The sequence below is a fragment of the Mauremys mutica genome, chromosome 17, assembly GCF_020497125.1.
Source record: "Mauremys mutica isolate MM-2020 ecotype Southern chromosome 17, ASM2049712v1, whole genome shotgun sequence".
NCBI lineage: Eukaryota > Metazoa > Chordata > Testudines > Geoemydidae > Mauremys > Mauremys mutica.
In genome coordinates this window covers 7319238-7344022 of record NC_059088.1, presented here as the reverse complement: position 1 = coordinate 7344022, position 24785 = coordinate 7319238, and the positions used below count along the sequence as shown (strand labels likewise).

The 24785-nt window shown below is 48.5% G+C and overlaps 1 long non-coding RNA gene across 1 annotated transcript; it reads right to left on the bottom strand.

Annotated features, from left to right (window-relative positions):
* Positions 1 to 14458: 14458 nt before the first annotated feature.
* LOC123351771 lies at positions 14459 to 21884 on the bottom strand. The gene is made up of 3 exons (XR_006574063.1): positions 21718 to 21884; positions 21487 to 21522; positions 14459 to 15070 (listed from the first exon to the last, which is right to left on the bottom strand). It is a non-coding gene; the product is annotated as an uncharacterized LOC123351771 (long non-coding RNA).
* Positions 21885 to 24785: the final 2901 nt, after the last annotated feature.

Genomic DNA, 24785 nt, shown 5'->3' with positions numbered 1-24785 from the left:
ATATCCAGCTTCTCCTCCACTATAACCCCTAGGTCCTTTTCTGCAGAACTGCTGCCTAGCCATTCAGTCCCTAGTCTGTAGCAGTGCATGGGATTCTTCTGTCCTAAGTGCAGGACTCTGCGCTTGTCCTTGTTAAATCTCATCAGATTTCTTTTGGCCCAATCCTCTAATTTGTCTAGGTCCCTCTGTATCCTATCCCTACCCTCCAGCGTATCTACCACTCCTCCCAGTTTAGTGTCATCTGCATACTTGCTGAGGGTGCAATCCATGCCATCCTCCAGATCATTAATGAAGATATTGAACAAAAGTGGTCCCAGGACCGACCCCTGGGACACTCCGCTTGATACCGGCTGCCAACTAGACATGGAGCCATTGATCACTGCCCGTTGAGCCCGTCGATGTAGCCAGCTTTCTATCCACCTTATAGTCCATTCATCCAGCCCATACTTCTTTAACTTGCTGGCAAGAATACTGTGGGAGACAATATCAAAAGCTTTGCTAAAGTCAAGGAATAACATTTCTTCGAGAGAGATGTCCCTGTGGGTGCTCCACTTTAGGTGTCGGTGCGCCCCTGTGCTTTCGATGGGAGATTTTTTGCAGCAGTACTCCTACCGGCCATGCATGCTCAGAGCCTCCCCGCCCCCGACTCTGAGTATAGCTCTAGTGAGCATGCATGGCCGTTTCCCTCAGTTCCTTCTCTACCGTCCCCGGCTTGAGACGGAGCTCAGCAGACTCCTAACACTTTCTTTCCTCATCTTTAAATTACTTAGAATTAGATCGTTTTTTCGTGTTAGTTAGTTGTTAGTTAGTGTTACTTACCTTTTCTCTACCTTTTAAAAAAAAAAAAAATTCTCTCAGCGCTTCAGACATGCCCTGCTCCACGGGCTTTAAGCGCTGCTCCTCATGTAAGGACGCTATCCCTCTTTCTGATGGGCACTCATGCTGTATAAAATGTCTGGGAGAAACTCATATTCCCCAGAAATGCTCACACTGTACCAAACTAAGCTCCAGAGCAAGAAAGGACAGGGAGCTAAAACTTAAACTTATTTTACTGCAAAAATCCTTAGGGTCCGCCTCAGACCCTGGCACGGACTCTGCCTCCGCCCGACACAGCTCTCCCGCAAAAAAACACAAGTAATCTACAAAACGAGGGCATCCCCTGTCAGTACCTAAGGAAGCCCTCGGATACAGACCTTCGCCAGTGAGATCCACGGTCTCCTTACCAGTGCTCCCCAGGCTGAGCACTTTCGACGAGCCGGGCGCCTCAGGGATCGCTTCAAACCCACCTGTGCTGTCAGCGGCGACGCGAAGCTGCGGTGCCGAGGCGACAGGCTTTCAGTTGCCTGCCTCGATTATGGCACCTATTGGCACCGTGGGGAATGCGGTGCCGACATCCCAGGACCCTCCTGAGGCACCGCAGATGGCTGTTAATAGGGAGGCATCGGCTCCGACACCGGCAGTGAAATTGACAACGTTACTTGGCACTGAGCCAACCATTGTAACTCTGGCAGTGAAATTAACAACATTACTTGGCACTGAGCCAACACTTGTAACTCCGCTGCAAACCCAAGTTCCCGCGCAGCAGTTTTATCAGCCTTCACTTTCTACTACCTCAGGGCTGCCGTTTACCCAGTCAAGTGACCTATTAGTGTCACCTACAATGCAATCGCTTTTCCTTAAAGATTGCTTCTCCTTTACAAATGAATCTGGGTCTGAACAGCATTCCTCCAGCGAAGGAAGCTGCTGTCTGAATTACAGGGGGATCCTTCTATACAGAAAGACTTCCATCCTCGGGTTCCTGCCAAACGTGGGCACAGGACATTGGTCTAGACTGTCCTCGAGATCCTGCCTCCTGGGGCGTTAACCCCTGGATGGCTCCGACTATGCCCTTTCCACCACCATGGCAGTATTCGGCCCCATGGGCATCTTTCCCTCCGCAGCACACCCGCTATTCCACTTCCACGAGACATCACCGTCCAGATAATATCACTCAGTTACCGCCACCTTCTCATCCTCAAGATCAATTAAATCCTGCTCCAGACCCAGTACCAATGGAAATACCAATTGAAGTAATGCCTGAAGAAGCTTTACTTCCGCCCCCCCAACTTCTTCAGATGATTTTACGAAATTTCAAGATCTCTTTAAAAGGGTTGCCAGTGACCTCAGAATTAATCTAGAGGAAGTATCGAACCAACAACATGAACTCACGGATATCCTGCAACCCTCTTCTTCATCCAGACTGGCATTACCAATCAATCCAGCCCTTCTGCAACCTGCTAAGTCCATCTGGCAGACTCCAGCCACGAGCCAGCCTACCTGCAAACAAGCGGACCGTAAATAATTCATCCCCACTAAGGGCTCTGAATTTCTCTTCACCCACCCTGCGCCAAACTCACTGGTAGTGGATGCAGCAAATCAAAGGAATAAACAACAGTATTCCCACCATACCCCAACCAGTAAGGAAGGCAAACGTTTAGACCTGCTGTGTCGAAAAGTGTATGACTCCTCGACCTTACAATTTCGAATTGCCAATTATACAGCAGTTTTGGCAAAGTACGACCACAGAAACTATAATAAATTCATGGACTTTATTGAACACATTCCGGAACAGAAGAAACAACAGTTCTCAACTTTAGTTTCCGAGGGCCAAATCATATCTCGCACGGCTCTTCAAGCAGCTCTGGATGCAGCCAATACCGCAGCAAGGTCCACCGCTACGGCGGTGGTCATGAGCCGAGGTTCATGGCTCTCTTCTTCCCTCTTTCCTCGTGAGGTTCAGAGCACCATAGAGGATCTCCCTTTTGACGGTGACAAACTCTTTGCTTCCACTACAAATGAGGTGCTTCATTCGATGAAGGAATCAAGGGCAACTCTTCGATCCTTAGGCATCCAAACTCCTACAACCAGAAGGCGACAGTACAGATATCAACCATATCACCGTCCACGCTACCCCTCATATAATCAGCAGTTCCCAAGATCTCAGGATCAACATCAGCAACACCAACGCCAGAGATCCAGATACCAGAGACGTCGCCCCAATTCTTCCGGGATGCCCCAACCACCTCCCCCTAATAAGCAGATTTGAATCTTTGGTCGAGCGTCTCGTAAACATCGCCCCAACTTCAGCGTCTACACCGCTTACAACCATCTTTGGACACCGCCTACAGCCATTTTTACACCAATGGCAGAATATTACCACCGACAAGTGGGTTCTAGAGCTCATCACAACTGGGTACTCTATCCCTTTCCTCTCCTTCCCTCCCACCCACCCCCCTTCCCCGTCCCTCTTCAGGGACCCCTCTCACGAGCTACACCTCCAGCAGGAAGTACAACATCTCCTCCACCTGGGGACTATCGAACTCGTGCCAGACTGCCACAAGGGAAGAGGGTTCTACTCCCATTATTTTTTAACAGAAAAGAAAACTGGAGGATGGCGACCGATCCTCGACCTCAGGCGGCTCAACAAGTTTATCAAGAAGCAAAAGTTCAAGATGGTTACTCTCACCACGATAATCCCAGCCCTGGAACAGGGCGATTGGTTTTCAGCCCTCGACCTACAAGATGCTTATTTTCACATCACTATCCACCCGGCTCACAGACGCTTCCTGCATTTTACCCTCGGATCAACACATTACCAATACAGAGTTCTGCCCTTCTGCCTTTCTACTGCTCCCCGAGTTTTCTCCAAGCTCCTTGCGGTACTTATTGCCTATCTCAGGAAAAAAGGGGTCATAATGTTTCCTTACCTCGACGATTGCCTCCTGAAGGCCTCCACGTTCGACGACGCCCTCCGCTTCACACAACTCACCATCGATTGCTTCCAATCTTTGGGCCTGCAAATAAACAGAAGCAAATCCACATTAAACCCAACCCAACACCTGGAATTTATAGGAGCGAATCTCGACTCCACAACCGGGCTGGCATCTCTCCCACCTGACCGTTTCAATACCATAAAACTGCTGGCTACGAGACTTCGCAACAGTCCTCGGGTAATTGCCAGAGACTGCCTCCAACTACTAGGGCACATGGCCTCGTGCACCTTCGTGGTCCAGAATGCACGTCTCTACATGAGGTGCTTCGCTTCCAAGCTTGGCTGGCCACGGTTTACAAACCCAATGTACACTCACTAAACAAACAACTGGCCCTGCCCTACCGAGTCAAGGACTCTCTTCTTTGGTGGACGATCCCCTACAACCTCTGCTCTGGAGTCCCCTTTCTCCAGACTTCCCCAGCTCTAATAATGGTGACTGATGCGTCTCTCACTGGCTGGGGAGCCCACATCTCTCACCAAACAGTCCACGGGTTATGGTCTCCTGCCGAGACCTCCCTGCACATAAATGTTCTAGAACTTCGAGCTATACGCAATGCATGCCGCCACTTCCTACCACTGATCAAAAATCAGCATGTATGCATAATGACAGACAATATTGCCTGCATGTTCTACGTAAACAGACAAGGAGGGGCTCGCTCCCACTCTCTTTGCTCAGAGGCCATAAAACTCTGGAATTGGTGCCTTCCGAACCACATCCACATATCAGCTGCTTATCTCCCAGGAGTGATGAACACCACCGCCGACGAGTTAAGCAGACGTTTTCCTTCGGACCACGAATGGGAGATAGACCAGGGAATCATTTACAACATATTTTTAAAGATGGGCACTATATTAGCCTTTTTCCAGTCATCCAAGACCTCCCCCAATCGCCATGAGTTTTCAAAGATAATGGCCAATGGCTCTGCAATCACATCCACCAACTCCTTTAGCGTCCTCGGATGCAGTGCATCAGGCCCCATGGACTTGTGCTCGTCCAACTTTTCTAAATAGTCCTGAACCACTTCTTTCTCCACAGAGGGCTGGTCACCTCCTCCCCATGCTGTGCTGCCCTGTGCAGTAGTCTGGGATCTGACCTTGTTTGTGAAGACAGAGGCAAAAAAACCATTGAGTACATTAGCTTTTTCCACAGCATCTGTCACTAGGTTGCCTCCCTCATTCAGTAAGGGGCCCACACTTTCCTTGACCACCTTCTTGTTGCTAACATACCTGAAGAAACCCTTCTTGTTACTCTTAACATCTCTTGCTAGTTACAACTCTAAATGTGATTTGGCCTTCCTGATTTGACTCCTGCATGCCTGAGCAATATTTTTATACTCCTCCCTGGTCATTTGTCCAATCTTCCACTTCTTGTAAGCTTCTTTTTTGTATTTAACATCAGCAAGGATTTCTCTGTTAAACCAAGCTGGTCGCCTGCCATACTTACTATTCTTTCTACTCATCAGGATGATTTGTTCCTGCAATCTCAATAAGGAGTCTTTAAAATACAGCCAGCTCTCCTGGACTCCTTTCCTCCTCATGTTATTCTCCCAGGGGATCCTGCCCATCGGATCAAAGGGAGTCAAAGTCTGCTCTTCTGAAGTCCAGGGTCCATATTCTGCTGCTCTCCTTTCTTCCTTGTGTCAGGATCCTGAACTCAACCATCTCATGGTCACTGCCTCCCAGGTTCCCATCCAATTTTGCTTTCCCTATTAATTCTTCCCTGTTTGTGAGCAGGAAGTCAAGAAGAGCTCTGCCCCTAATTCGGTTCCTCCACTTGCACCAGGAAATTGTCCCCTACACTTTCCAAAAACTTCCTGGATTGTCTGTGCACTGCTGTATTGCTCTCCCAGCAGATATCGGGGTGATTGAAGTCCCCTTTGAGAACCATGGGAGGAGGTCGGCAAAAGCCAGGAGTAAACCAAAAACTGCAGTTTTCTTGACACTGAATGTTTCTGAGATTTTTCTCCCATCAAAAGTTTCCATTTTTTTTGACATTTTTGTCCTAATTTTTGTTTTCAAAGATCAAATAGTTTTGAGGCAGCAGGAAAATGCCATTTTCCAGTCAGCTGTACTCTTAATATCCGGTCAGGATTGCACATTTTGTGGGCCCCCAAGACAGTGGAGCATATAGTGGCTCCATACAGTCCCAGGCCAGAAGGGGTCAGTGTGATGCACTCCTCTGACCCTCTGTAAAACACGGGCCAGAGACCTTCCCTGAATTAATTCCTGTTTGAGCTAGAGCGGATCAATTAACAAAACATCCCATCTTGGTTTAAAAAGTGCCAGTGATGGAGAATCCACCATGACTTTGGTGAGTTGTTCCAATGGTTAAATACTGTTAAAAATTAATGCCTGATTTTCTGTCCGAATTTGTATAGCTTCGACCCCCAACCACTGGAGCTTGTGAGACTTCTTTCTGCTAGATTGCAAAGCCCATTATCAAATATTTCTTCCCCATATGGGGTACAGGGAAGCTCATCTGAACTGCATCATGGTTGTTGGAGCTGCCAATCCCTGGTCCTTCAGTCTTGTTCTTTCAGTTTCTGCTCCAATACTTCTCCAACTTGGATCCCTCCCTTCATTTGGCTCCGTGTCCATTTCCACATAACATGTTCATTACCTTTTCTCCAATCAGCATTAAGCCTTTGTCCATGTAACCAGTACAACACATATACGCAAGCGTCAATTTACACAGGTTTTGCTGTTTATATGATTTCCTTGTCATTTGTGTTTTCATGTCATCCTGACTTCCTTTTTCCCAGTAAAAGGGACTTTTACAATTTCATGTTTGTCATACTTCTCCTGTTACCTTGGACAGAGGCCTTGGGCTAAGTGTTACTGCAGCCATAATTATAAATTATATCAGTAGCCATCATTATAAAGTATTAAACTATGACTAACAAAGCTCTTAATTTTACTATTTAATAATTCTTCAGTGTTAAATTTCAATTTGGTAATTCAATGTGTATGTATTGTTGTAACCTTGCTACTACAGACAAGGCGCTGACAAGTCATAGCAACAAAGCCAGTTCATTACTGGGCAGCTGTTGGAAGCTTCAAACGAAGTTAAAAATCTATAAAGCTGCCTAACTTGTGAGCTGGGTGTGAGACCTGGACCTGCTCTGTTAAACTGCTAGATGAGTTCCATTTACAACACCTGTGTGCCATGCACTGCATCGCACCGCCGGGTAAAATTACCAGTAACGAGGTTCTGGAACATAGTCACTCCACAGAGATTAAAACATGCTTATCCCATCGCCAGGGCCAGATTACAGTTATGAGAGGCCTAAGGCTAATGGGAGGGAAGGGCCTAAGTATGAATGACATATTGCAAAAAAATTATGCAGTTATCAAACGTTTCTCACACACATATTTACATATTATTTATTTATGTAAAATTAACAAGTTTATTCTACTCTCACAACACTCAATTCTCCAAACAGATACTTCTGAGTTAGAGGTAGCAGAGGGCTGCTAAGCTGTCCTTCTCTTAGGCCTCCTTCCTCCTAGGTAGTGCAGTGCTCCTCTGTCTGAGGATGAACACTGCAACATCCCCAGCCTGCTCACCTCTTTCAGCCTTGTGCTTCTACCCTCAGCTCTCCCCTGGCACAGTGCAAGGCCAAGCCCTGACCGTGTTTCCCTCAAGCTGTGGCCTCTACACCACACACCCTTTCTCACTCTGACTTGGGAGGCAGCCAGCTTTTATTATGTAAAAGGAAACCACTGGAGTAGAGGAAGTAGTAGTGGGGAAATGACTTGGGGTGGCATTGTATTTTAGGCTGTCTTGCTCTGAAAGCTGCCTCCCAGTGTTGCACTGGCTGAGGACAATGAATTACAATTTTCACATTGAACCCAAAAATAGTTGTGGGATGATACCTAGTTTGTGTAGTTAATCTCCAGTGATTCACCACATCAGGCGATTCTATCACCAAGTTCTTCCACAGTTAGAATCACAGAATAGAATCAAAGGACTGGAAGGGACCCCGAGAGGTCATCTAGTCTAGTCCCCTGCACTCACGGCAGGACTAAGCATTATCTATTCCAGACTGTGTGATCAGCAGCTCTAACATGAGGCTTTGTAAGCATGAGTTCTGTGTGCACCAGCCCCCTACAGTTTGCATTTGTTTGGTTTAAACTTTCTGTAAGAAAAAGGTAACAGCTTAGGGTGACCAGACAGCAAGTGTGAAAAATCGGGAGGGGATGGGGTGTAACAGGAGCCTATATAAGAAAAAGACCCAAAAATCGGGACTGTCCCTATAACATCAGGACATCTGGTCACCCTAGCTAGAAGGGACACAGATCTTTAGATAGTTGCCCAGTCATAATATTTAGCATTTCTGTACTATGTTAGCTCTTCAATAATCATTGTACAAACATTACACAAACAATCTAAAGCCTTTCAGCTTTTGAATGACTAGGAATTGACAAAACAGAGCTATTCCCTGTTGTGTTCTCTGCCCCCCCCTTAACAAAAAGACTTCACTGAAAATCAGCATCTTAAAAGAACCATTAAGAATCTTTCAAAAGAACAGTCCAACCATGGCTGCTGTAGTGACACCCTAGTTACATCAGGTCTGGTGTTTGTTTAAGGCTGGTGTTCCTGTTTCATGTGCATGTGTAAATCAAGCAGACCTTGCTTTGTTGGTTTTTTTTTCCTTTTTTCCTTAAAGTGCTCAGAGTTTAGGGGAGGAACGTGAATAAGATTCTGCTTATACCAGGTCTGAAAAAGCAGAAGCGACCAAAATCTATTCTTGTGCAAAAATCTGTTCTCCCTGAAGTCAATAAGGCTACACAGGTGTAACTGTCAGCAGGAATTGGCCTGTCAGTTCTCATTCCCTTCTTGAATCACATTCCAGGCTTAACCAACATCTTCCGCTTGGGAAAGAGGTGAGTTTGAGTTGGGGCAGAAAAATGAGGACTAACTTCAGGTTTATTTAGTTTAAGTTTTTGGAATGAAACTCAAAAGAAATCAAATGTGAGGTACTTCTATGATGGCTGAACAGCTAGAGAACCAGCAAATGGACAGAACCGGCCTTTAGCCTATCCAGCCAGTGTTTCTATCATAGCCTGGTAAGAAGTGGATTTAAAATCCTTGCAGGAGATGGGAGGGAGAAACCTTCAACATTGTGTGCTGAGCTTCTTCCAGTGCTTTTGCAACCTCTTAAAAGTACAAAGATGTGTTGGCCTGTGGAACTAGGCTGAGCATAAGGAAAGAACTCGGTTGCTTGTGCATCCCAGTACAGAAAAACACATCAAAGGAAAACATTGGATTTCTTTGATTTTTAGTACAGTTCAATGCAGTGCATCATAACTTTGAAGCCCCTCGCTGGAAGGTTCTGTAAAAGTTAAAGGACTGGTATCCAGAAAGGGATGTTTTGTTTTGTTTTTCCTACAAATGTGTGGGAATTCGTTCCTTATACATGGGAGGGGCAATCGTTCTGGCTGGAGCTGGATAGAGTGTGTGCAGGTTCTGTGCAAGCTTCACTCCTACTGCCTCTCCTGCAGGCACTCACCAGTTGTCCAGAAATGGGACCCTGCACACATAGAAGATAACGGTAATGAGCACTAGGACCCAGGAGGCAGCGTCTTGGAGTTGCCTGCCAGCCTCAGCCAAGGAGAGGGACCCCTTCCCTCCCTGACAGCTAAGCAGAGCTCTTGAGAAATTGGGGCGGGGGGAGGGGGGCAATGCCTGCTCAAACGACACCCAGGGCTGGCACGGGTTCCTGTGGTAACCGGATTTTTAGTGTCCGGTCACCAGAGCTAACCAGATCCCTGGCAGTGTGTTCCTGCAGCGCGGGGAGACGCAGCAGGCAGCTGGCTGAGCTCCTGCCAAGCCACAGGCGGCTGCTTTGCCTTTCCTGCTGGCAGGAGCGCTCCAGCAGGGCCAGGTGAGCAAGCTCGCTCTCCGCCATCCCCCAGCCTGGCCCCGCCCCCTGCCTGATGACCAGGGCCTAAAAAATAGGAGGGCCTAATGCTATAGCCTTATGAGCCTAACGGGTCATCTGGCCCTGGGCATTGCACTCAGGCTGGGCTGGTCAAGTGTTGAGGATGGGACAGGAGCTGTGGGGAGCCCCAAGCCCTGGTGTCCTGCCCCCCAGTCCTCCAGGCAGAAGTCAGGCACGGAGAGCCCCAAACCCAGATCTAAAGCCCTGAGCCCTGGTGCTCCCGAAGGACCCCGACTCACTCACTCACTCACTCACTCACGCTGGCTGGCTGGCTGGCTGGCTGAAGTCCGTAAGGTCTTGTTCGGCGTTACGGACATTTCAGAGTTATGGAAAACCTCCATTCCCGGGGTGTCCATAACTCTGAGCTTCTGCTGTATCATTGGGTTGTTTATAATTTACCACCCACCTTTAACCACGTATGCATTGACTTTTTACATTTTAGGCCCCCCTAGAACGCTGGCGCCCCAAGGCAAGTGCCTACTGTGCCTAATTGGAAATCTGGCCCTGGCTACAATCTGCCAGCTGGAGATTAACCTGTATGGATCTTTGATTTGTAGGCAGAATTGTAGTCATGCTGGTCCGGGAGAGAGAGACAAGGTGGGTGAGGTCATATACTTCTGTTGGTGAGAGAGGGACCAGCTTTCAAGCTTACACAGAGCTCTTCTTCAGGCCTGAGGAAGATACTGGACTGTCACAGTTAAATACAAGGTAGAACAGATTGTTTAGCATCAATTAACACTTATTTCAAGGGACCATTCAAGGTTAAGTGGCCTGTTAACACCCCTCCAGTCCTGGGGAGTGGGAAGTTGGAGGGGAGCGGGTGAGCAAGTTACAGATTGTTGTAATAAGCCATAAATCCAGTGTCTCTGTTTGGTCCATGATTTTCAGTGTCTAGCAGAGCTATGAATTTAAGCTCCCAAGATCACCTTCTGAAGGTGCTGTGCAGATTTCCTTTGAGGGTGGGGACAGAGAGGTCAGATGTGGAGTGATGGCTTTCTGGAGTCTTCGCCCAGGCAGGGCCATCCCTACCCAAACACAAAGTACGCAGCTGCATAGGGCACCAGGAAATTTGGGGCACCCAGTTTCCTGGTTGCCCTACACAGCTACATGCTGCTCCAGCCCCTGCTCTGCCTCTCCCCCATGGCCCCCGCCCCTGCTCCGCCCCAGCCCTGCCTCTTCCCCCCACACACACACTCCACCCCTGCCCCAAGCCCACGCCCTGACTCCGCCCCACCCTGCCCCTTCCTGCCCCTGCTCCGCCCCAGCCCGGCCCCCACTCCACCCCTTCCCCAAAGCCCTTGCCCTGCTCCATCCCATTCCCGCCCCTTCCCCACCCCTGCCCCACCCCCCACTGCAGCCCTTCCCCTGAGGATTGCCACAGGGGTCAGGTGCCCTGCACTCACCAGGTGGCAGTAAATGGAGGAGCAGTCCGGCCCCAGCCCCTCCGCACTGCCGGCTCCCAGCTGCGCCTCCGGTGAGTGCTGGGGAGCGGTTCCCCCCTTCCCCAAAGTCCAGGAGCCAGGGGAGCAGAGCAGAGTGGGCTGGGGCCAGGTCGCTCCACTTCCTCCGTGAGTGCGGAGTCGGGCCTGCCCTGCACTCGCCAGGCGGCAGGAAGTGGAGTGACTCAGCCCCAGTCCACTCTGCTCTGCCGGCTCAGGCTGGGGGGAGGTTCCCCTTTACCCCCAAGCCTGCTCCTGGCCCCCTGTGAAGGTCTGGGGCCAGCTTCTCCCCCTCCCCCTCCTGCACAGAGACCTGGGGCCCCAAACAGCCCCTCCGTGGGGGTCTGTGTAGGGCACCAAAATGGCCCAGGGGTGCTTGGGTATTTTGTCTTTTATCATTTTTCTGTGTGCGTTCATTGGAGAGCGCGGTGATGGTCTGGTTTCACCCACACTGCTGTTGTTGGGGCATTTAGTGCCTTGGATGAAGTACCCCACATGTTGTGATAGGTGTGTGTAGGATGGGACGTATGTGTGTGGGGGGGTGAAAGGTGTGTTGTGGAGGGTGTTGATCATTGTAGCAGTGGGGATATATCTGCAGGTTTTACATCTGTTGTCCTGGGAGGATCTGGTGCTGCTTTGAGCTCGTGTGTCCAGCTCAGTGGGGAGCTTGCTTCTGAGGATGAGCTTGGTGACGCTGGGGGGCTGTTTGAAGGCCAGAAGAAGGGGTTCAGAGAAGATTTCTTTTAGGATGGGGTCTCCATCTAGTGTGGGATGTAATTGTTTGATGATGATACCCTGTATGGGTTCCAGTGTGGGGTGGTAGGTGATAACTAGGGATGTGCAGTGGAAGGGGTTTTATTTCTGTATTGAAGCAGGTTTTCTTGGTGTATCTGGTGGCCCATTCCAGGATGAAATCTACTAAGCAATTACAGAACTAGGTGGGGGGAGGGAACCTAGTTCTGGGATAGCAGGGGGCTGTGGGTCAGGATCGAGGGGCACTAGCAAAATTGTGGGGGGGTTAGCCCAGGGCTGGGATAGCAGGAGGCTCTGCAATGGGATTGAGGGGCATTAGCAATGGGGGTCCCAGTGGCCTGGAAAGAGCAGGACTCTTTGCAGGGTAGGTTAAAACAATAGTGTGATGTGGATTATGCCATCACATTTTCCTTTGGTCTGAGGGTACAAGTTGACCCTCTTTCAGGGTACAGGAAGGAACTTCTGTTTTGGGACAACATGGGCAGCTCACCCCTTGCTCTGAATCGTTCCACACTGGCCCTATCAGAGGCCTGATACTGAGCTAGATGGGCCCACAGGTCTGTTATGGCACAGCAAGGGGCACATTGGGTAGATGAGCCCATTGATCCACAGTGGCAGGGATGGGGCAGGCGGGCCAGGCTGAGATTCAGCTGTGGAAAAAACCAACCAAACAGTGGTAAAAGTTTGTAAACACATTTATTGCGTTATCCCCAAATCAGCAGGTCTGGCTGGAAACGGACAACAAGAAAGCAGCATTTCAACCGTTGAGGGTAGGATTTGTAAAGGAGCTGCATGTCCTCACACCTGGTTGTGCTGGGTGCGTAATATTATTTCGGGCAAAGGTGGACACAAGAACAAAGGGATATAAACTGTCCATCAGCAAGTTTAGGCTTGAAATTAGACGAAGGTGTCTAACCATCCGAAGAAAGAAGTTCTGGAGCAGCCTCCTAAGGGGAGAAGTGGGGGCAAAAAACAAACTGGCTTCAAGACCGAGCTTGATAAGTTTATGGAGGGGATGGTGTGATGTGTATGGCCCATGCTCGACTGCTAATAGCAAATATCCCCAATGGCCGACGATGGGACACTACACGGGGAGGGCTCTGAGTGACTACAGAGGATTCTTTCCCTGGTGTCTGGCTGGTGGGTCTTGCCAACATGCTCCAAGTCTAACCCAGGGGTGGGCAAACTTTTTGGCCCAAGGGCCACATCTGGGAATAAAAATTGTATGGCAGGCTATGAATACCTACAAAATTGGGTTTGGGGTGTGGACGGGGGTGAGGGCTCTGGTTGGGGGTGCAGGATCTGGGGTGGGACTAGAAATGAGGAGTTCAGGGTGCGGGAGGGGGCTCCAGGCTGGGGTGGAGGGTGGGGTGCAGGGGATGGTCTCTGGGGAGTGCTGGGGATGAGGAGTTTGGGGTGTAGGAGGGGGCTCCAGGCCGGGGTGGAGGGTGGGGTGCTGGGGATGAGGAGTTTGGGGTGTAGGAGGGTGCTCCGGGCTGGGCCCGAGGGGTTCAGAGGGCGGATCAGGGCTGGGGGTTAGGGTTCGGGCATGAGGAGAGGCTCAGGGTTGCAGACTCAGGGCGGAGCTTACCTCAGGCAGCTCCCGGAAGCAGCGGCATGTCCCTTCTCTGGCTTCTACACTGAGGTGCAGCCAGGTGGCTGTGCACGCTGTCCCATCTGCAGGCACCGCCCCTGCAGCTCCCATTGGTTGCAGTTCTCGGCCAATGGGAGATGCAAGGGCAGTGCTTGGGGCGGGGGCAGTGTGCAGAGCAGAGCATCCTGGCTGCCCCTACACATAGGAGCCAGAGATGGGGCCATGCCACTGCTTCTGGGAGTCGCATGGAGTAGTCCCTGACCCTGCTCCCCGGCTGGAGTGCCAGAGTGGGGCAAGCCCCAGATCCTGCTTCCCAGCGGGAGCTTAAGGGCCAGATTAAAATGGCTGGTGGGTTGGATCTGGCTGGTGGGCCACAGTCTAATTGATCATCATATTTAGAGTCAGGAAGGAATTTGTCCCCCGGTCAGATTGGCAGAGACCCTGGGTTTTTTTGGCCTTCCTCTGCAGCATGGGGCACAGGTCACTTGCTGGTTTGAATTAAATAGAGTAAATGATAGATTCTTTGTAACTGGAAGTTTTTAAATCATTATTTGAGGACATCAGTAACTCAGCCAGAGGTTATAGGTCTGTTGCAGGAGTTGGTGGATGAGATTCTGTGGCTTGTGAGGTGCAGATCAGACTAGATGATCATGATGGTTCCTTCTGGCCTTAAAGTCTGTGAGCCTAATAGAGATGGGCAAATAATTTGATTTTTTTGGTTCATTTACAATTTTGAAAAGTTGGGGGGGGGGGGGGGGGAAATGTTACAGGCTGGACCAAAAATGCAACTTTTCATCATTTTTGGCTCATTGAAAAGTTGAACAAAAATTATTTGGGGTTCAAATGAACCATTTCATTTAAATTTTGACCACTTCAAAATGTTTTGGGATTTTTAAAAAATAAAAGGAAATTTTAAAATTGAAACCTTTTATTTCGAAAACATCAAGACAAAGCCTCCTTTTTTCCCCCTTACATTTTTTTCTTAATGTGCAATTTGTCAAAAATCAACCCAAATTTGTGGAACATTTTGGTGTCATCAATTCTGCAGTTTTGGCCAAAAAATTTCAACCAGCTCTAGTGCCTAATTCCTTTGGATACTTTTGATAATTCAATATTTTTTAAGGTGTGGCTTGATAAAGCCCCGGCTGGGATGATTTAGTTGGGAATTGGTCCTGCTTTGAGCAGGGGGTTGGACTAGATATCTCCTGAGGTCCCTTCCAACCCTGATATTCTGTGATTCTAACCTTATAGCTAGCTCTATACAATGCATGTTTGCGTGAGTGTGTGCGTGTGTGTGTGTGTGTTTAGGCTGAGATATCCAAAGCTGGGAAAGTGGCGCACCCAGTTCCCTCACACAGCTCTGTACACATCAGCCCAGGGTTTCAGCCACATGCATGGCCTGGTGAGTCCCAGCTGCCTCCAGCACTCTGTGTAGTGGGAATTCCTGGGCCAAACCCATGCTGGGGCCGTCTAATGTGCAGGGACCGACGGAGCTCCCAGGTCAGCTCAAACGATGTTAGAAGCGTGGCTAGAAGAGAAAACACGGCCGGGCATGAGCTGGGACGGATGCCCTGGCTGTCTCCTTGTAACAGAGCCCCTGTGTACGTCCTCCTGAGACTCTCTTGGCCGCCTAGACCGCTCTGCTTCTCCCCATGCCCCTGAGCTGGCTCTTCCTACCCAGCTCACCCCAGGAAGGGGAGGCAAAGATTCTGGCACTGCTTCCCCTCCCATCCCCAGGACTCGGCACAAGTTTTGTCCAGTTTGGGAGGCAGACGATCCCAGTTCCCTGAATAGATGGTGCTGGCTGGCCTGGCCCTGCCCTCTCCCCGTTTCTGAACTCCCAGGTGCCATGTTCTTCTGCCCCCAGTAACCCTACACCCAATCCCCGTGACCAGCTGCCCCCTTAGCACTGGTGCCATCTTGCTTCACAGCCACCCCTCCTCCCTCGCCCCCAGTCTCCCGTTTCATGTGGGGAGCTGCTGAGAGTGGCCACTCCCTCCACCACTCAAATCCGGCAGCTCAGCCCCACTGACACATAGATGGGGTAGCTCCACCCCTTGTGGGAGGGGCCTGGCTTGGAATGGGAAGGGAAACTCCACCCACAAGGGAGCAGGGCTCAGTTTGTGGACAGGGCCAGGCCCTGCTAGGTTGTGTGTGTGTGAGGGGCTATAGGGCTGAAGGGGCAGCAGCCCCTATCAGATGACCCCCCCGCCCCTCCAAAGCTGAGCCTTTTCACTTCCTGCAGGATGGGGGAGGAGAGTGCTGTTTGTGACATTTGCTGAGAGACCAGGCTCTGATTGGCTACCCTTCCCCAGCGAGGCAGAATCATGGGGGGAAAAGGCAGCCAATCAGATGGGGGTGGGGCACGTGGTTTTCCCACCGCTCTGGAGAAGGGTGTGAAACCCAGAGTGAACAGGGAACAAGCCATCGGGTTGGCTGCTCTGGGTATGACCGTGCCTCCATTTCCCCCTTAGTATAACTGGGATAATACCCTCCTCACTGCCACATTCTGGTGGTATATGTTTACATTACAGGAGGGTGGGCTGAGTGACTGGCTATAGATCTACCTATATCACACACAAAAGCTACCGTAAAAGAGCAGTAAGGTTGTTAAGTCACTTGGTCAAAACTTAGGAAATGCCACAGTTAAAGTGGCCCTGTAAAAACTTAATTCAGCCCCCTTGAGAGCAGGGGAGCTGGGAGCCAGGACTCGTGGGTTCTATCCCTGGCTCTGTGGGAGCAGTGGTGTCTAATGGTTAAAGTAGGGTGGTGGTGGCGGAGGCTAGGAGTCAGGACTCCCAGTTCCCACCTCTGTGGGAGGAATGGTGTTTAGCAGGGGGAGCTAGGAATCAGGATGTCTGAGTTCTAGTCCTGGCTCTGGGACAGAAGTGGGCTGTAGCAGTTGGAACGAGAGAGGTTGGGGTTCTGTTCCACTTCATTTCTGTGCCTCAGTTTCACACACTGTAAAACTAGGATGATACTACTTACCCTTCTTGTTGCAGCAATCTGAAGATAGATGCATTTACATTATATGCTAGGCTGGTGGCGCCATCTATGGTTAAGATTTCCCAACAAGACCCTATTTTCAGTTGCTTATAACTTTGCCAGACTTCAACTGTTCAGGCTGAAATTTCCCATGCTGGGCCTCTGCCTCAGGTTGTTTTGTTTTTGAAAGGTACCCTGAGGCACAACAACTAATTAAGGAACAATACCTTGTTTTGCCCATGTTAAAAAAAATCTTTCCACAGTCTCTTTGAGAAGCTCTAGCACCTCCACGTTTTGGAGCAAAGACTTAAACTTAGGGAGACAGCCACCCTGAGGTCAGGGAGGTGCCTTTTGCCACCACTGTGAAAGAAACTTAACTTCAGCAAATTATAAGCATTTTAAAAATCTCAGTTTGCACATGCTCAGTAGAGACTTTGAGTTTTACAACTAAAATCTCCAAAAATTCCATCCTCACTGAGCATGCTCCAGCCTCTCCTCACACCCCCTACATATGACCAGACTGCACATGCACCAACCCCACAGAGCGACTGAGCATGGTCCAGCCCAAGCCTGCTGGAGCTGACCAGCACTTTCCCTTCAACTGTTCCTCCCAGCAGCTAGGTGCGAAATGGAGAACACTGTGTCTCCTGTGCTTTCTGTGGTCCCCCTGCTGGTTTTCAGCATGGAGGAGAAAGACATAGCAAGAGGGGAGCAGAGCTGGGCACAGTAGGAAGGGAGAAGAGATTCAGGGGTGGGGAATGGGTCAGGCTCCGGGGCAACCTTAATTCAGCCCCCTTGTGAGTTTGCATTATGATACAACAGGGCTGGCAACCTTTCAGAAGTGGTGTGCCAAGTCTTCATTTATTCACTCTAATTTAAGGTTTCGCGTGCCAGTCATAAATTTTAATGTTTTTAGAAGATCTCTTTCTATAAGTCTCTAATAAATAACTAAATTATTGTTGTATGTAAAGTAAATAAGGTTTTTAAAATGTTTAAGAAACTTCATTTTAAATTAACTTAAAATGCAGAGCCCCCCTGGACCGGTGGCCAGGACCCAGGTAGTGTGAGTGCCACTGAAAGTCAGCTCGTGTGCCGCCTTCGGCGCACGTGCCATAGGTTGCCTACCCCTGTGATACAACCTTAAATGCAGTGGTCTCCAAACTTTTCAGGGTCATGCCCCCCCCCCACCATTGTCCGCCCCCACCCTGGGGCCTGGAGCGGGGCCATAGCTGGGGATTGGCAGGGGGGCCCTGGAAGTGGCAGAGGGGCCCTGGAAGTGGGGCCAGGAGTGGAGCTGGGCGGTGTCCTCTCCCCACCCCCCACCCTCCAGAGCTGGCCTGGGACCCAGCCGCACCCCCCCCCCCGAATGTCTCTGCGCCACCCAAGGGGGGCGCACACCACAGTTTGGGGATGGCTGCTTTAATGATATTTTAATGATATGATCACTGACTATTTCTCCACAGGATCCCCACCACTGTCAGTGAATGGGGAGTTATTCAAGAGTTCTTTACATCATCTTGGGCATTTCCAGGGCACTTGGACTAATCGTATACGAGTGCTTCGCAGTCACAAATGGATTTTTCTGCATCCAATCCCTGTGGGGAAAGGTGGCACTATCATCCCAATTGTACAGATAAGGAACTGAAGGCCAGAGACTTTGGGTACGTCCAGACTACCCGCCGTATCGGCGGGTAGTGATCGATTTCTCGGGGATCGATATATCACGTCTCATCTAGACGCGATATATCGATCCCCGAATGCGCTCCCCATCGACTCTGGAACTCCACTGGAGCGAGCGGCGGTAGCAGAGTCGATAGGGGAGCCGCAGACGTTGATCCCGTGCCGAGAGGACCCGAGGTAAATCGATCTAAGATACTTCGACTTCAGCTACGCTATTCACGTAGCTGAAGTTGTGTATCTTAGATCGATACCCCCCCCCAAGTGTAGACCAGGCCTTAAGGCCAAAATTGTCCGAAAGTGTCTACTAATTCTGGATGCCCAATTTGCGATGGTTTCCCAGAGTGCTGAGCATTTCCATAGCTCAGTCTATGGTCAAAGCCCAGCTGCCCTTGATCTCAGTCACGGCTGGGAGTGTGCAGCACCTCTGCAAATCAGACCCAAGGTCTCAAATCAGACAAGGGGACTGAATTAAGATTACACAGGCAACCTTAATGCTGGCATTTCCTAACTTTTTGAGGGTTTGATTGTGGAAACAAAGTTCTTTTAGTGTAGTTTGAATTTTCCGTAACTTTTTTTGTTTGGTTTCTCTATGTACAGTGCATTTCTAATCAAAAGCCTTTGAAATTGTACTCTTGCTAAAAGCAGTCCTTGGAATCTTTCTTTGTTGACACATCTTTTAAACAAGTTGTCTATCCAGGCAAGATTTACTAGTGAAGTTTATCTTGAATAGATTTGTGGTAACAAATAAATTGGATGCGGGGGAGGGATTTCTGATCATTTTTTGCCATTTTTCATCGTAACTGAACTTTTATGAACCAGTGGATATATGTTAAGTGCTGCACAGATAAATTATATGCTCATGCATCTAAAAGTTACGTGCTGTACGCATAAGCTTGATGGGCCATATGTGCAAAAGCATAATGGGTGTATGCTTGTAAAATAGATACACTCTGTGTGCATAAGCATGTGTACAAATAAGCATGATTCATAGATTCTAGGACCATTATCTAGTCTGACCTGCCTAGAACTGGCCAGAGAATCTTACCCAGTAATTTTCCCATCAATCCCATAACTTCTTGTTAGAGCTATAGCATAGCTTTTAAAAGGACTTCCAGTCTTGACCCACAGACTGCAAGTAAAGGACAGTCTGTCCCATCCCTAGGTCAGCTATTCCAACAGCTAATTCTGCTCACTCTTAAAATCTGTGCCTTATTTCTAGCCTAAATTTGTCTTGCTTCAGGTTCTAACCCCTGGATCTCATTCTGCCTTTTTCTACTGGATCAAAGAGCCCTCTCTGGTCAGAAATCTCCTCCTTCTAGAGGAGGTCCATACAAACCATGATTAAGTCACCTCTTAGCCTTTGTTGGATAAGTGAGATAGATACAGCTCCTTAAGTCTCTCACTCTAGGGTGGGATTTCCTGACTGGATTATTCTCATGCAGAACTGGTCAGGGATTTTATGACAAAACAGGTTTTCTTCAGAAAATGCCGACTGGTCAAAACCAAAACTTTTCATGGGAATGAACAGGTAACACTTTTTTTGTTGTTGTTGAGATAGTTTTCTCAGGTCCAGGATGGAATTTCTGGGCAAAACCAGAAAAAGATCTGCCCCAGAATAGCCAAGAGCCTGGTGGGGAGGACAGTCACCTGGGATGCTGGAGAATGACAGTAGCAGAGACTTGAACATGGGTCACCTATTTTGCAGGTAAATGTCTTAACCCCCAGGCTTCTGGGTATTCTAGGGAGAAGCTTTTTCTCCATGAAGCACTTTGAAAGGTCTTGGTTTTGTCTCAATGAGGAATGGGAAATTTTTTGAAATCTTGACAAGTTTTGCTCTTTTCTGAACCTTTTCAATTCGTCAGCATCTCTTTTTTTAAGTGTGGACTTCTGAACTGGACCCAATACCAGAAACGAGCTCATAAATGGCCTACATTGAGATAATACCATCTCCGACTTGACATTCCACTATTGATACTGATGGGTCATGCACATAAACCTGATGGACTGTGTGCACCTGGGAAATATTAGCTCCATTGTATAAGGAATTGGGAAGACTTCATCTGGAATACTGTGTCCAGTTCTGGTTACCCCTGCTCAGGAAAGATCAGTTCAAACTGGAACAGGTGCAGAAGATGGGTGCGAGGATGATCAGGGGGAATGGAGCCTATCTTATGAGTGGAGACTGAAAGACCTTGGTTTCTTTAGCTTAAAACACGGGATGAGAGGGGATATGATTGGCCTCTGTAGACGCATCAAGGACTAAACATCAGGGAGGGAGAGGAGCTATTGAAGCTAAAGGACAATGTTGGCACCGGAACAAATGGGAATAAAATGGACATGAACAGATTTAGGCTGGAGATTAGCAGAAGATTTCTAGGGGAGTGACGTTTTGGAAGAAATGAGAGCAAACAACCTAACTAGTATTAGATGGAGCTTAATACATTTATGACCGGAATTATAGGACATGATGGCCTGTGATAGCAGGGACTGGACACAATGGCCCAGGAGGTTCTGTCCAGTCCTATGTCCCTAGATACGATGGACTATGTGCAAATAAGCTTGAGGGACTATGTGAACATATAAGATTTCTCTGTCAGGGTCTATGTTATTCCATCTGATTTTACCCTACAATGGGAAAGAGGTTTGTTGATGTGCTATTGCTGATGAATAAAATAATCTGTCATCAGGGGCTCTCCTACTAAAATTACATTTTAATTTAAATGAAAAATCACAAAAGAAACACATTTTGTTTTTAAAAATTTCTGGGAATTGTTTCAAAGAAAAAATTCAATTTTTTTTATTTCATTTCAAATTGCAAACATTGTGTTTCTTTTTGTTTTTTTACTCCTCCCTTTTTTCCCATTTTTCCAGTAGGAAAGGAAAAGAAAGGGGTGAAATAACCAAACGGGGGGAAAATGGCCTCCAAACAAAATAACCTTTCAAAACATTTTTCAGTCAGGTTAGTTTAAAACATTTTTCCTAAACTACCCAAAAAGTTTTGACCAAAGCAAAAATTGTCCATGGAAATTTCTAGTTGGTCAAAAAGACATTTACGATTAAATGGGTTGGCTCTATTCTCCCTTTTACTCCCTTCATAGATCAATTCCAACCTTTTGCCCAGCCTCCGACCCCATGCTTAAGCATTAATAAAAACCTAGGAAATTAAATCACAGAAAACGTTATTGTAAAGCAATTAGAGTTGATGAAAGCAGCCCAGTTAAACCATCAGATGTATGCAGAGCTGATGCTGTGATGTATTAGAAAGAGCAGGTCACTTACCAGCCAGAGAAGCATCTTGCCTTTGTGTGTCAGTCACTGTGGACAGAATCAAAAAAGACGGAGAAGCCCCATTGAATCCCCATCTACTACAGCCTGCTAGTCCCAGGACAGGATTGTCCCTACACTCTGCTAGTACCCAGGGTTTATACAACCAGCCCAACTCTGTATCCCAACTACAATCAGTCATTGCTAGGCACTGACTGAACAAGCCACATCTGCAGAGCCACTCACCATCCTAAAAAGTCTCTGGCCTTCCAGGCGTCGATGACCTCGGCGATGTTCCCCACGATTTGCCCGCTGGGCAGCTGCAGGTCGTCGGAGACGTCGCCATTGAAGTTCCCGCAGGGTGCGCACAGCTTGTTAGCCAGGCTCTCGCCCACCCTCAGCATCACCTCCCCACTGGGGCTGAACAGAACTTGCATCCCCGAGGCCTGGACCACGGCCACGCCGCCCTGAGACTCACTCACAGACACGGCATCGGAGACGTTCGCCGGGAGCTGCACTGAGCGCCCGTTCACCTGGAAAGCACAGATGGGGAGGTCGGGGGAGAGCAGGGGGATGTGGGGGTCAGTGAGATGGAGCAGGGACTGAGCTAGAGTCCATGGGCCCCGTTACAAGTCAATGGGGTCTAGAATAAGATCTAGTGGATGCAGCTGCTGGGGGACTCCTGGGCTCTATCCTGGGTTCTGGGAGGGGTCTGGTGGTTAGAGCAAGGAGAGCTTGTAGTCAGGACTCCTGGGTTCTATTCCCAACTGCTCAGCTAACTCCCTATTTGACCTTAGGCAAGACATTTGATCAGTTTATACCTGAGTTTCTGGGGATACTAAGGCCTGTCCCATTCAATGGTCAAAGCAGGTTGAAACCATAGTGGGAGATCTCCTTGCAGTCACCGAGAGCAATAGGGAAGGGTACTTTCTACCAGAGCTACAGAGATATAAGGTCCTGTCCTTTTCTTTCAGCAGACATGGCGATCTCTATTTTCTAGAGCTGAGAGGGAAAATTGTTTTCCTATCCCATGACAATAATTGAGATTTTGACATTTTTTTGCCATCCGAAAATGCGAGGAAAAGTCAAAATGTTGAAAAAAAGCTGATAATCTGCAAATTGTTTTGGATCAGATCAAGTGAAATGTTTCGTTTCCATAACTTTGGCCTGGTCTACACTACGAGGTTATCTCGAATTTAGCAGCATTAAACCGAATTAACCCTGCACCTGTCCACACAACGAAGCCCTTTATTTCGATATAAAGGGCTCTTAATATCGATATCTGTACTCCTCCCCGACGAGGAGAGTAGCGCTCAAATCAGTATTGCCATTTTGAATTAGAGTTAGTGTGGCTGCAATTCGACGGTATTGGCCTCCGGGAGCTATCCCACAGTGCACCATTGTGTCCACTCTGGACAGCAATCTGAACTCAGATGCACTGGCCAGGTAGACAGGAAAAGCCCCGCGAACTTTTGAATTTCATTTCCTATTTGCCCAGCGTGGAGAGCTGATCAGCACAGGTGACCATGCAGTTCCAGAATCAAAAACGAGCTCCAGCATGGACCGTACGGGAGTTACTGAATCTGATCTCTGTATGGGGAGATGAATCTGTTCTATCAGAACTCCATTCCAATAGACGAAATGCCAAAACATTTGAAAAAAATCTCCAAGGCCATGATGGACAGAGGCCACAACAGGGACTCAACACAGTGCTGCGTGAAACTTAAGGAGCTGAGACAAGCGTACCAGAAAGCCAAAGAATCAAATGGACACTCACGGAGGGAGGGGCGACTGACGACTATAGCTACCCACAGTTCCTGCACTCTCTGAAAACCATTTGAATTCTTGGCTGAGCTCCCAAAGCCTGAAGGGTCAAAAACATTGTTGCAGGTGGTTCAGGGTATATGTCGTTGCCCCCCCCCCCCCCCGTGAAAGCAAAGGGAAAAAAATCCTCTCTCGCCTTTTTTCAATGTCACCGGATGTCTACTGGATGCTGCTGGCAGACACGGTGCTGCAGTGTTACACAGCAGCATCCCCTTCCTTTCCCTTCCCTTGCGGACGGCAGATGGTGCAGTATGACTAATATCCGTCATCGTCGTCCCGTGAGTGCTTCTGGCTGGCCTTGGTGAGGTTGGCCAGGGGTGACTGGGCAAAGATGGGAATGACTCCAGGTCATTCTCTTCTTTAAGTTTTGTCTAATGGAGATTCACTCCTACCTGGAATATCATAGCAGCTGGAGGCTGCCCTCCCCTCCCCCCTTTGATCTCTGCTTGCAGAGGCAATAAAGTCAGTGTTGTTTCTTGTTCATGCATTCTTTATTACTTCATCACACAAATGGGGGGATAACTGCCATGGTAGCCCAGAAGGGGTTAGGGAGGAGGGAAGCAATGGGTGGCATTGTTGCAGGGGCACCCCCTAGAATGGCATGCAGCTCATCATTTCTGCGGGATGTTTGGGGCTCTGACCCGGAGCGTCCGTTTGCCTCTCTGGTTCTTTAGTAGGCTTGCCTGATATTCTAAGCAGGACTGACTCTCCATTAGACAAAACTTAAAGGAGAGAATGACCTGGTGAGTCATTCCCATTTTTGCCCAGGTGCCCCCGACCGACCTCACCGAGGCCGGCCAGGAGCACCCATGACAGCAGCAGACGGTACAGTATGACTGGTAACCGTCATTATCAACTTGCAAAGCAGCAGACGGTACAGTAGAGCTGGTAACCGTCTTTGCTAACTTGCAAAGGCAAGGAGATGCTGCTGTGTAGCACTGCAGTACCGCGTCTGTTAGCAACATCCAGTAGACATACGGTGACAGTGAAAAAAGGCTGAACGGGCTCCATGGTTGCCGTGCCATGGCGTCTGCCCGGGCAATCCAGGGAAAAGGGCGCAAAATGATTGTCTGCCGTTGCTTTCAAGGAAGTAGGATTGACTGACGACATCGGAATAATCCCATATTGTAGACTTATCCTTTGAAATGATTCATTTTTATTTGGATTTTTAAATTTTTTTACGTTTTTTGTTTTTATAAATTAAGTAACATTTCTAAATGAGAAGTTGTTTTGAACTGAAAACTGAAACTTGTCATTTGGAAAAGGTCAAAATGGGATGTTTCAACAATTTCTTTGTGAATTTTTCAACAGTATTTGAATGTCCCAAACAGATTAAGTTTTCACAAATCGATATTTCCTGATGGAAAAAAAAGTTTTGTCTGAAAATTCCCAACAAGTTCTGGTATTTCCCCCCTCCTGCCCCTTACTTTAGTCCTAGGTAGGGGTTATGGGGATTAATTCACTAATATTTATCAAGGTCTTGGAGACAC